The sequence below is a fragment of the Nycticebus coucang genome, chromosome 8 (genome assembly GCF_027406575.1).
Source record: "Nycticebus coucang isolate mNycCou1 chromosome 8, mNycCou1.pri, whole genome shotgun sequence".
NCBI lineage: Eukaryota > Metazoa > Chordata > Mammalia > Primates > Lorisidae > Nycticebus > Nycticebus coucang.
In genome coordinates, this window is record NC_069787.1 from 76,854,354 (window position 1) to 76,866,417 (window position 12,064).

Sequence of the window (12,064 nt, forward strand, 5' to 3'; positions counted from 1 at the left end):
CTCAGTAGTTAGGGCACCAGCCACATACACCAGGGCTGTGGGGTTTGAACCCGGCCTGCACCTGCTAAATAACAATGACAACTACAACAAAAAACAGCCAGCTGTTGTGGCAGGCACCTGTAGTCCTAGCTACTTGGGAGGCTGAGGCAATCGAATCGCTTAAGTCCAAGAGTTTGAGGTTGCCGTGAGCTGCGACGCCATGGCACTCTACCAAGGGGGACATAGTGAGACTCTGTTTCAAAATAATAATAATATAATAAAAAAGGAAGGATTGGACTAATTAGGGCTTAAAACTCATGTGCCTGCAGGAGACAGAGTAAATTGAGAGAAGCAGGCAGGCTTCAGGAAGGCTGATGGACACCTGCCCAGCTAAGTGGAGGCAGCCTTCACTTGGCACCATGGGAGGCTGTGCTGCTCTGCTGCAGGACCCGGATTGCCAGATCTTGCAATTTATCTAAGTCTGGAAATCAAGTTTTTATATGAAATCTCTTAAATATTAAATGTTGGCAAGTAAAATTTTAAAAGATTTTGTGAATTCCTTTCTGGCCAAATTAATCTCATCCACGAATCCATCCGTCAGCCAGTGGAGCGACAGCAGTCGGATGATGTTCAGGCTCCTTGTTTCACTCTAATGGTGCAACCTAGTGATTGTAAACATCAAAATTCCTAGGAAAGCATTGAAAAAAGGGGGTGCTTTTTTTAAAAATGAAACATATAGATTAAGAGATAATTTATCCATATGCCAAAAAATTTCTCTTATTAAAGGGCTTATTAAATGACTTCTCTGGTGCAATTAAAATTGTATACACCAAAACATGATTTCTTCATAGCTAGTGGGGAACACTGGATTATACAAAGTGAACATCTCAGGCACTGTTCAAATGTTTCAAAGTATTATTTCACTTAATTTCACTATAATCCTGTGAATGAAAGTCATTACCATACTCAAGTCATCTAGGTTTCCTCCTATTATTTTCTAGGAGTTTTAGAGTTTTGAGTTTTACATTTAGTTCCATGATTCATGTTGAGTTAGTTTTTGTGGAGAGTTTAAGATCTGTATCTTGCTTCATTTTTTTTGCATGTGAATGTCCAGTTGTTCCAGCACCACTTACTGGAAAGACTATTTTTGCTCCATTGTATTGCTTCTGTTCCTTTGTCAAAGATCAGTTGATTATATTTATGTGGCTCTATTTCTGGGTTCTCTATTCTGTTTCACTTATTTATTTTAGCTCTTCTAATAAATGAATGATAATATTACCTTGTGGATTTAATTTCTCTAATGACTAATGATCTTGAGCATATTTTGATGAGCTTACTTTCCATCTATACATCTTCTTTAGTTAGTGTCTATTCAAATCTCTGGCCTAATTTTGGTAGCATAGGTCATTTTCTTATTGAGTTTTCAGAATTCTTTGTATTTTCTGGACATAAATACTTTATCAGGTAACTGTGTTGCAAATATTTTCTACCAGTCTATAGCTTATATTTTCTTTCTCTTCATGGTATCTTTCAAAGAGAAAAAAAAAAGAGTTTTACTTTTGAAGAACTCTAATTTTTCTTTTCTTTTTTTTTTTTATTTTTTCTTTTATTTTTTGTAGAGACAGAGTCTCACTGTACCGCCCTCGGGTAGAGTGCCCTGACATCACACAGCTCACAGCAACCTGTAACTCTTGGGCTTACGCAATTCTCCTGCCTCAGCCTCCCAAGCAGCTGGGACTACAGGCATCCACCACAACACCCGGCTATTTTTTTTGTTGCAGTTTGGCCGGGGCTGTGTTTGAACCCGCCACCCTTGGCATATGGGGCCAGCGCCCTACTCACTGAGCCACAGGTGCCGCCCAAAGAACTCTAATTTTTCAATTTTGTGATGGATTAGGCTTTGGGTTTTGTGTACAAGAAATCTTTGCCTAACCCAAGGTCAAAATATTTTTTTTTCTTTTTGTTTTTGGCCGGGGCTAGGTTTGAACCCACCACCTCCAGCATATGGGACCGGCGCCCTACTCCTTGAGCCACAGGCGCCGCCCTCAAAATATTTTTTTCCTATGTTTTCCCTATGAATGTTTTACAAGAAAAAACTGTCAGTTTCTCAAACTATGTCCCAGTTATCTCAGAATAAAGCCACATTTTAACAGCATAGTATTTGTCTTAGGTTAAAAAGGAACAAAACAAGCTAACCAAACATATCAAAAATTCAATTAACTCATTTAAGTAAGAATAAATTATTGACTGGAATTGTCATTGTCATTTGAATCTTAGCAGGATATGAAATTAACTCCAGATAGAAGCTCCATGGCTGGGCACATAAATAGAAGCTCTAAATAGAGCATCATGGTTACAATAGTCACTTTATTAATAAACTCTCCCACCTGAGACAGGTGCTGACTGAGACAATTGATTTGTACCTTTTGAACTGAGCCAATCGCCTGAGGACTATCCAAGTGGTGCCCTGGGTATGTGGTTGTAGGAAGGTTTGATTTTCCTTTTCCAATTGTTACCTTTGGGGGGCAGGGTGACTTAATTGCTGGTATTTCTCCACAGCTGAGACTTCAACCCAGAGTAAAGGTTTCACTAGGGTCGGACAGAGACCAGCTGAAAACAAGACAGAGCCACTTCGCCCCACCACACCAAACAGGTCCCCAGTTTCTCTGGCCATAGCACTGTACGGGTCCTGGACAAAGCTCCAGGGGAAAAGTCAAACGGTGTAAAATAATCATGGGGCGGAATCAGCGGGAAAACTCTGGTAACATGAATAACCAAAATAGATCAACCCCCACAAGGAAAGATGTGGCAGATGTAACTGAAGATCCCATTCATAAACAGCTGGCTGAGATGTCAGAAATCGAATTCAGAATTTGGATTGCAAACAAGATTAATAGAATGAAGGAAAATTTGGAATTAGAAATTCGAGGAGCAATTCAAAAGTCAGAATTAGAAATTCGAGGAGAAATTCAAAAGTTATCTTAAGAATTAATGAATTTAAAGACAAAACCACCAAAGATTTTGATGCACTGAAGCAAGAATTTCCAGCCCTCCAAGATCTGAAAAATACAGTACAATCCCTCAGTAACAGAGTGGAGCAAGCAGAAGAAAGGATTTCTGACATTGAAGACAAAGCTTTTTTTTTTTTTTTTTTTTGGAGACAGAGCCTCAAGCTGTCCCCCTGGGTACAGTGCCGTGGCATCACAGCTCACAGCAACCTCCAACTCCGGGACTTAAGTGATTCTCTTGCCTCAGCCTCCCAGGTAGCTGGGACTACAGGCGCCCGCCTGAAATCAGTTCCACTCAGATCAGGAACCAGACAAGGCTGCCCATTGTCTCCTCTGCTCTTTAGCATGTAATAGAAATTTTAGCCATCGCAATCAGGGAAGAAAAGGTGATAAAGGGTATCCATATAGGGTCAGAAGAGATCAAACTTTTGCTCTTTGCAGATGATATGATTGTATATCTGGAAAACACCAGGGATTCTACTACAAAACTCTTAGAAGTGATCAAGGAATACAGCAGCATCTCAGGTTACAAAATCAACACTCATAAATCAGTAGCCTTTATAAATACCAACAATAGTCAAGCTGAAAAAACAGTTAAGGACTCTATTCCATTCACAGTAGTCCCAAAGAAGATGAAATATTTGGGAGTTTATCTAACAGAGGACGTGAAAGATCTCTATAAAGAGAACTATGAAACTCTAAGAAAAGAAATAGCTGAAAATGTTAACAAATGGAAAAACATACCATGCTCATGGCTGGGAAGGATCAACATTGTTAAAATGTCCATACTACCCAAAGCAATATACAATTTTAATGCAATCCCTATTAAAGCTCCACTGTCATACTTTATAGATCTTGAAAAAATAATATTTCATTTTATATGGAATCAGAAAAAAACCTCGAATAGCCAAGACATTACTCATAAATAAAAACAAAGCAGGAGGAATCACGCTACCAGACCTCAGACTATACTATAAATTGATAGTGATCGAAACAGCATGGTACGGGCACAAAAACAGAGAGGTATATGTATGGAACAGAATAGAGAACCAAGAGATGAATCCAGCTACTTATCGTTATTTGATCTTTGACAAGCCATTTAAAAACATTCAGTGGGAAAAAGATTCCCTATGTAACAAATGGTGCTGGGTGAACGGCTGGCAACCTGTAAAAGACTGAAACTGGACCCACACCTTTCACCATTAACTAAGATAGACTCTCATTGGATTAAAGATTTAAACTTAAGACATGAAACTATAAAAATAATAGAAGAGAGTGCAGGGAAAACCCTTGAAGAAATCAGTCTGGGGGAGTATTTTATGAGGAGGACCCCCTGGGGCAATTGAAGCAGCTTCAAAAATACACTACTGGGACCTGATCAAATTAAAAAGCTTCTGCACAGCCAAGAACACTGTAAGTAAAGCAAGCAGATAGCCCTCAGAATGGGAGAAGATATTTGCAGGTTATGTCTTCGGCAAAGGTTTAATAACCAGAATCCATAGAGAACTCAAACGTATAAAGCAAGAAAAGAACAAGGGATCTCATTGCAGGCTGGGCAAGGAACTTGAAGAGAAACTTCTCTGAGGAAGACAGGCGCATGGCCTACCGACATATGAAAAAATGCTCATCATCTTTAATCATCAGAGAAATGCAAATCAAAACTACATTGAGTTATCATCTAACTCCAGTAAGATTAGCCCATATCACAAAATCCCAAGACCAGAGATGTTGGTGTGGATGTGGAGAAAACGGAACACTTCCCACTGTTGGTGGGAATGCAAATTAATACATTCCTTTTGGAAAGATGTTTGGAGAACACTTAGAGATCTAAAAATAGACCTGCCATTCAATCCTATAATTCCTCTACAAGGCATATACCCAGAAGACCAAAAATCACATCATAACAAAGATATTTGTACCAGAATGTGTATTGCAGCCCAATTCATAATTGCTAAGTCATGGAAAAAGCCCAAGTGCCCATCGATCCATGAATGGATTAATAAATTGTGGTATATGTACACCGTGGAATATTATGCAGCCTTCAAGAAAGATGGAGACTTTACCTCTTTCATGTTTACATGGATGGAGCTGGAACATATTCTTCTTAGTAAAGTATCTCAAGAATGGAAGAAAAAGTGTCCAATGTACACAGCCCTACTATGAAACTAATTTATGACTTTCACATGAAAGCTATAACCCAGTTATAACCTAAGAATAGGGGGAAGGAGGAGAGTGAGGGGAGGGAGGGGTGAGGATGGACGGAGGGAGGGTGATTGGTGGGATTACACCTGTGGTGCATCTTACAGGGTACATGTGAAACTTAGTAAAAGTAGAATATAAATGTCTTAACACAATAACTAAGAAAATGCCAGGAAGGCTATGTTAACCAGTGTGATGAAAATGTGTCAAACGGTCTATAAAACCAGTGTATGGTGCCCCATGAATGCATTAATGTACACAGCTATGATTTAATTTAAAAAGTAAAAAATAAATAAAAGAAAGAAAAAATAACACCATAGATGTTAGTTAAACATATATACAAATCAGCTACAAACATCTGTAAACAAAAGGATATATTTTAAATGCTGTGGAGTGTCTGCCAGTGGTGGAAAGAGAATGGGAGAGAGGACAAGGGTAACAAGGGCATCAATAGCTACAGGGCGAGAGGGCTCCTGTGAGCTTGTAATGTCCTGAATGACGGTATCACCCACTCAGCCCTCTCCATCTCAGGTTCAACAAAAGACAAACATAAAAATGTCTCTCATCAGGCACATCTACTTGAGAATATGTTTCTGTGAAGGAAATGGCTTAATTGCTGAAGGAGGTTAAAGATGGCCACAAACATCATGGCGGACTTTATTTCCTTTCCCTCAAATCTGGGCTCTGTGACTGTTTAACCAACAGAATGTGGCTGAAGAGATTCTGCTAGTTCTGGGCCAGTAAAAGTTCTGGGCTTTTGCTTCTTCCCTCTGGGAACCCTCACTGCCAGGACACTCCCTCTGAGAACACTGCCACATGCTCTGAGAAGCTCAAGCCACATGGAGAGGTCATGTGCAAGAGTTTCATGGACTAGGCCCAGCTGAGCTCCAGCCCGGAGCTGTGAGCTGTGTGAGCCAACCTGGATTTTCCAGCCCAAGCAAGTCCTAGGGTGACTACAGCCCCAGCTAACATCACAGAAACATGAGACCCACCAATTGAGTCCAGTATAATCTACACAGTCATGAGAGATTAAAAATGTTGTTTTAGGCAACCCTGAGATATCATCTAACCCCAGTGAGAATGGCCTACATCACAAAATCTCAAAACTGCAGATGCTGGCGTGGATGTGGAGAGAAGGGAACACTTTTACACTGCTGGTGGGACTGCAAACTAATACAACCTTTCTGGAAGGAAGTATGGAGAAACCTCAAAGCACTCAAGCTAGACCTCCCATTTGATCCTGCAATCCCATTACTGGGCATCTACCCAGAAGGAAAAAAATCCTTTTATCATAAGGACACGTGTACTAGACTGTTTATTGCAGCTCAATTTACAATCGCCAAAATGTGGAAACAGCCTAAATGCCCACCAATCCAGGAATGGATTAACAAACTGTGGTATATGTATACCATGGAATACTATTCAGCCATTAAAAAAAATGGAGACTTTACATCCTTCGTATTAACCTGGATGGACGTGGAAGACATTATTCTTAGTAAAGCATCACAAGAATGGAGAAGCATGAATCCTGTGTACTCAATTTTGGTATGAGGACAATTAATGACAATTAAGGTTATGGGGGGGAGGAAAAGCAGAAAGAGGGACAGAGGGAGGGGGTGGGGCCTTGGTGTGTGTTACACTTTATGGGGGCAAGACATGATTGCAAGAGGGACTTTACCTAACAATTGCAATCAGTGTAACCTGACTTATTGTTACACTGAATGAATCCTCAACAATAAAAAAAAAAAGAAAAAGAAAATTTTCAGATTAATATAAGGGTACATACAATTGTACAACTACTCATGCTTCCAGGGTACAGAAGCAAATGCGTGAACAGTGATTATTATCAAGCAAATGAGGGGACGATGGCTGATTATTATCATTATTTTCGGCATGCATAGCTGTCAGTTGTACAGTACATCACCTGTTCAAAACCTAGCAGTAGTTCTTGACATATATTCTAAGCCCTGCATTCCAGCGACTGACCCATCCAGACCAAAGAACTGACTCAAATGGACTTGGACTCCCCACCAGGAACTTCATTTCAGTGGAGGGGCTGACTGACCTAGACAGCAGCCCATACCAAAAGACTCATGGTTCCATCCAGAAACCAGCCAATTAGCAGACCCTAATTGCTTAATTTTCTGCCCACCAAACTGTCTTTAAAAAACCCATCTCCCCAATTCTCCAGAAGGTGGATTTGAGAAATTCCTCCTGTCTCTCCACTTAGCACTATGCAGAATAAACCCTTTCTGTGCTGTAAACCCTGCTGTCTTGTAGTTGTGTCCCACCCCCAAAAGGTGTCCCATACACCCCTACATTGTGCCCATTAAGTGGGAGCACCCCAAAGCCCCTCCTCCCCTCTGCCCTCTCCCTTGTTCCCCAACTTGAATTGATATGAGTCTTTCTTCTGTATGGTCGTAGATTAGATCATCTACTGACTTCGTATTAGTATTGAGTACATTGGATATTTGCTTTTCCATTCTTGTGATACTTTACTAAGAAGAATGTGTTTCAACTCCATCCAGGTTAGTACAAAAGATGTAAAGTCATGGAGCTGGAACATATTCTTCTTAGTAAAGTGTCTCAAAAATGGGGAAAAAAGTACCCAAGGTACTCGCCCCTACTATGAAACTAATTTAGGACCTTCACATGAAAGCTATAACCCAGTTACAACCTAAGAATAGGGGGAAGGGGGAAAGGGTGGGGAGGGAGGGGAGAGATGGGTAGAGGGAGGGGGATTGATAGGATTACACCTGCGGTGCATCTTATAAGGGTGTATGTGAAACTTAGTAAATGTGGAATGTAAATGTCTTAGCAAAATAACTAAAATGCCAGGAAGGCTATGTTAACTAGTGTGATGAAAATGTGTCAAACGGTCTATGAACCAAGTGTATGGTGCCCCATGATCATATTAATGTACACAGCTATGATTTAATAAAAAAAAAAAAGATGTAAAGTCACCATCTCTTTTACAGCTGAATAGTATTCCATGGTGTACTTATACCACAGTTTGTTAATCCATTCATGAGTTGATGGGCATTTAGATTGTTTCCACATCTTGGTGATTATAAATTGAGTTGCGATAAACAATCTAGTACAAGTGTCTTTTTTATAAAATGATTTTTTTTTTCCTTCTGGGTAAACACCTACTGGTGGGATTGTGAGGTCAAATGGGAGGTCTAATTTAAGTTTTTTGAGAATTCTCCATACTTCTTTCCAAAGAGGCTGTGGCTCACACCTATAATCCTAGCCATCCGGGAGGCCGAGGCGGGTGGATTGCCTGAGTTTAGGAGTTCAAGACCAACCTGAGCAAGAGTGAGATCCCTACCTCTAAAAATTGCCGGACATTGTGGCAGGCACCTGTGGTCCCAGCTACATGGGAATCTGAGACAAGAGAATTGCTTGAGCCCGGGAGTTTGAGGTTGCTGTAAGCTTTGACTCCACTGCACTCTACCAAGGACAACAAAGTGAGACTATCTCAAAAAAAAAAAAAAAAAAACAAAACTGATTGTAATCCCATCAACATTGTAAAAGTGTTCTCTCTCCACATTCATCCAAGCGTCTGCAACTTTGAAACTTCATGATGTGGGCTAATCTTACTGGGGTTAGGTGATATCTCAGGGTGGTTTTGATTTACCTTTCTCTGATGATTAGGGACAATGAGCATTTTTTTCATGTTTGTTAGTAGCCATCCATCTGTCTTCCTCAGAGAAGGTTCTGTTTATGTCTCTGGCCCAGTGAGACATGGGATTGTTTGCTCTTTTTTTGCTGATTAATTGGAGTTCTCTATAGATCCTAGTTATTAAACCTTTGTCAGATTTGTAACATGCAGATATCTTTTCCCATTCTGAAGGTTGTCTATTTGCTTTGATTGTTGTGTCATTAGCTGTGCAGAAGCTTTTCAGTCCCATTTGTTTATTTTTGCTATTGCAATTACCACTAAAGTCTTCATAAAATCTTTCCCCAGGCTGACATCCTCAAGAGTTTTACCCACACTTTCTTCGAGGATTTTTATCATTTCATGCCTTATATTTAAATCTTTTATCCATCTTGAATCAATTTTTGGATGTGGTGAAAGGTGCAGGTCCGGTGTAAGTCTTTTACATGTGGTTATCCAGTTCTCCCAGCACCATTTATTGAATAGGGATTCTTTTCCCCAGTGTATGCTTTTATTCTGTTTATTCGGCTATAAGAGACTAGTTTCATCTCATGGTTTTCTGTTTGGTTCCAAATGTCTATGTCTCTATTTTTGTACCAATACCATGACCCTTCAATTTTTCACATGAGGAAACTGAGGTTTAAAAAGAGTCATATGTATCCAGGAAGCAGTGCTGCTAAGATATCAATAATAGGAACCGAAGCCCTTGCTTCTGTAGCTTTTTTCTTTTTAATTTTTAATTCTTGCGCAGGGACCACGCTAAGCTTCTCTGTATGGTTCCAATTGTGGTGTATGTGCCGCCGTAGCAAGTACGTGCAGTGTGTTATTACTACAGTGTCTCCTGAGCCACTGGCTTCACCGTAAATCTGTACCCACCATCTCTAGAACTACAATAAAAGGAAATCAAATGATGGGCTTAATGAAGGCTTGTTCTAATCTGTGTTTGAGTGGGAAGGAGGAAATTCTGTTAACCTCTTCATTAGTCAATCCTCCCCCACCAGACTGATTCAGCCCCATAAACAACATAATTATACTGAACAATTGTGTGTTTATTTCCACGTCTAGACACAGAGCTTACATTTGGAAACAAAAGAGAACAGACTAGAGACTCCACCCTCCTTTTTAAAAAATCTTTGTTGGCAAATGTTTTCTTAGCCTAGATGCTTGCCTTTTGATCAGGAGATACACAGAGTATCAGAACTTTCCTATAAAAAAAAATACATTTTTGTAGAGCCATCAGAGTTAATTTAGGAGTAAAACATGAATACATTTAAACTATCTCTAGTTTGAGCAGAAACAAGTCATTTTAAACCATAGAAGATTCAGAAAATTGTGAATGAATGCCAAAAGAATTGAGTAAAAGTTTGATGTGGAATAAGTTATTTATATGTTATGAAAGGTATCTCCTCACAAATTACATGGTAGTTGTAAAGGGGAAAACAGTAACCTGACAGTGGCAAACCCGACAGATGTTGACTTTTCCAAGTAATCCAAGATAGCATCTCCAATACTGGGACACACTGACATCGGGAAAACTGCCATTATGTTTCTCCAGAGGAAGGCACATCATTTCCACCCCAAAATGCATAACTTGAATCTAACTATAAAGACATTTCAGACAAATTCAACTTGAAACATTGGGGGCAAGACATGATTGCAAGAGGGACTTTACCTAACAAATGCAATCAGTGTAACCTGGCTTATTGTACCCTCAGTGAATCCCCAACAATAAAAAAAAAAAAAAAAGAAAGAAACATTCTGTAGAATAACCGGCCTATGTTTTCAAAAGTGTCAATGTCAAGAAAGACAGACAAGCCAGCATGGTGGCTCACGCCTGTAATCCTAGCACTCTGGGAGGCCAAGGTGGGAGGATTGCTTGAGCTCAGGAGTCAAGAGCAGCCCAAGCAAGAGCAAGACCCTGTCTCTGCAAAAAAAATAATAATAATAAGAAGAAGAAGAAGAAGAAGAAGAAAGCTGGGTGGCGTCTGTGGCTCACTGAGTAGGGCGCTGGCCCCATATACTGAGGGTGGCGGGTTTGAACCCGGCCCCTGACAAACTGCAACAAAAAAAATAGCCGGGCATTGTGGTGGGCGCCTGTAGTCCCAGCTACTGGGGAGGCTGAGGCAAGAGAATCACCTAAGCCCAAGAGCTAGAGGTTGCTCTGAGCTGTAATGCCATGGCACTCTACCGAGGGCAATAAAATGAAACTCTGTCTCAAAAAAAAGAAAACTAGGCAAGCATCATAGCAGGTGCCTGTAGTCCCAGCTAATTGGGACTAACTGAGGCAGGAGGATTGATTGAGCCCAAGAGTTTGGGGTTGCTATGAGCTAGGCTGACACTGTGACACTCTACCCAGGACAACAGAGTAAGACTCTGCCTCAAAAAATAAACAAACAAGAAAAGACAAATGTGTACTGATTAATTCAAGCGATCATTCTGCCTTGGCCTCCCAAAGTGCTGGGATTACAGATATGAGCCACTGTTCCCAGCCCATTTTTTATATTATAGCCATACTGGTAGATATGAAGTAATATCTCACTACGATTTTTTTTTTTTTTTAGACAGAGTCTCACTTTGTCACCTTTAGTAGAGTGCCCTGGTGTCACAGCTCTCAGAAACCTCAAATTCTTGGGCACAAGGGATATGCTTGCCTCAGCCTCCCAAGTAGCTTGGGACTATAGGCACCCACAACAACACCTGGCTATTTTTAGAGACAGGATCTGGCTCTTGTTCTGGCTGGTCTCGAACTGCTGAGCTCAAGGGATCCACCTGCATCAGCTTCTCATGGTGCTAGGATTACAGGTGTGAGGCACTGCGCCCAGCCTGCTTCCTGCTAAGTCCTGGAATTTAGAGAAGGAGCAGCTCTCTGCTGAAGATGGCCCGCAGGTTGGGGTTCATTTTGCCACTACAGGGGAAGGGACTGCCTGGGAATGAAGCCAACAGGGAAGACAATAAACAATGCAGGAGATTCTCACCTGTGTTGTTTGAGCAACTAAACCTGGTCAGCTGTACCTCTCAACATTTTTATGTCAGGCAATAAATTCCCTGTTTGCTTTCGCCAATGCCAGTTGCAACCATACAAATCCTGAATAACAGCGCACCACAGGTCCTGGGCAAGTTTTGCGCACCATTTCAAATCCTCTTCCAGAGGTGGGCTGGAGCTGGCTCCTACCACCTGATAAGAGCTCACGGTGCACATCTCTTCCCCATCGTGTTC

The 12,064-nt window shown here is 40.8% G+C and overlaps 1 non-coding gene across 1 annotated transcript; it reads right to left on the bottom strand.

Annotated features, from left to right (window-relative positions):
• Window positions 1-9,553: 9,553 nt before the first annotated feature.
• LOC128592967 (U6 spliceosomal RNA) lies at window positions 9,554-9,660 on the bottom strand. The gene has a single exon (XR_008382166.1). It is a non-coding gene; the product is annotated as a U6 spliceosomal RNA (small nuclear RNA).
• Between the last annotated feature and the right edge of the window lie 2,404 nt (window positions 9,661-12,064).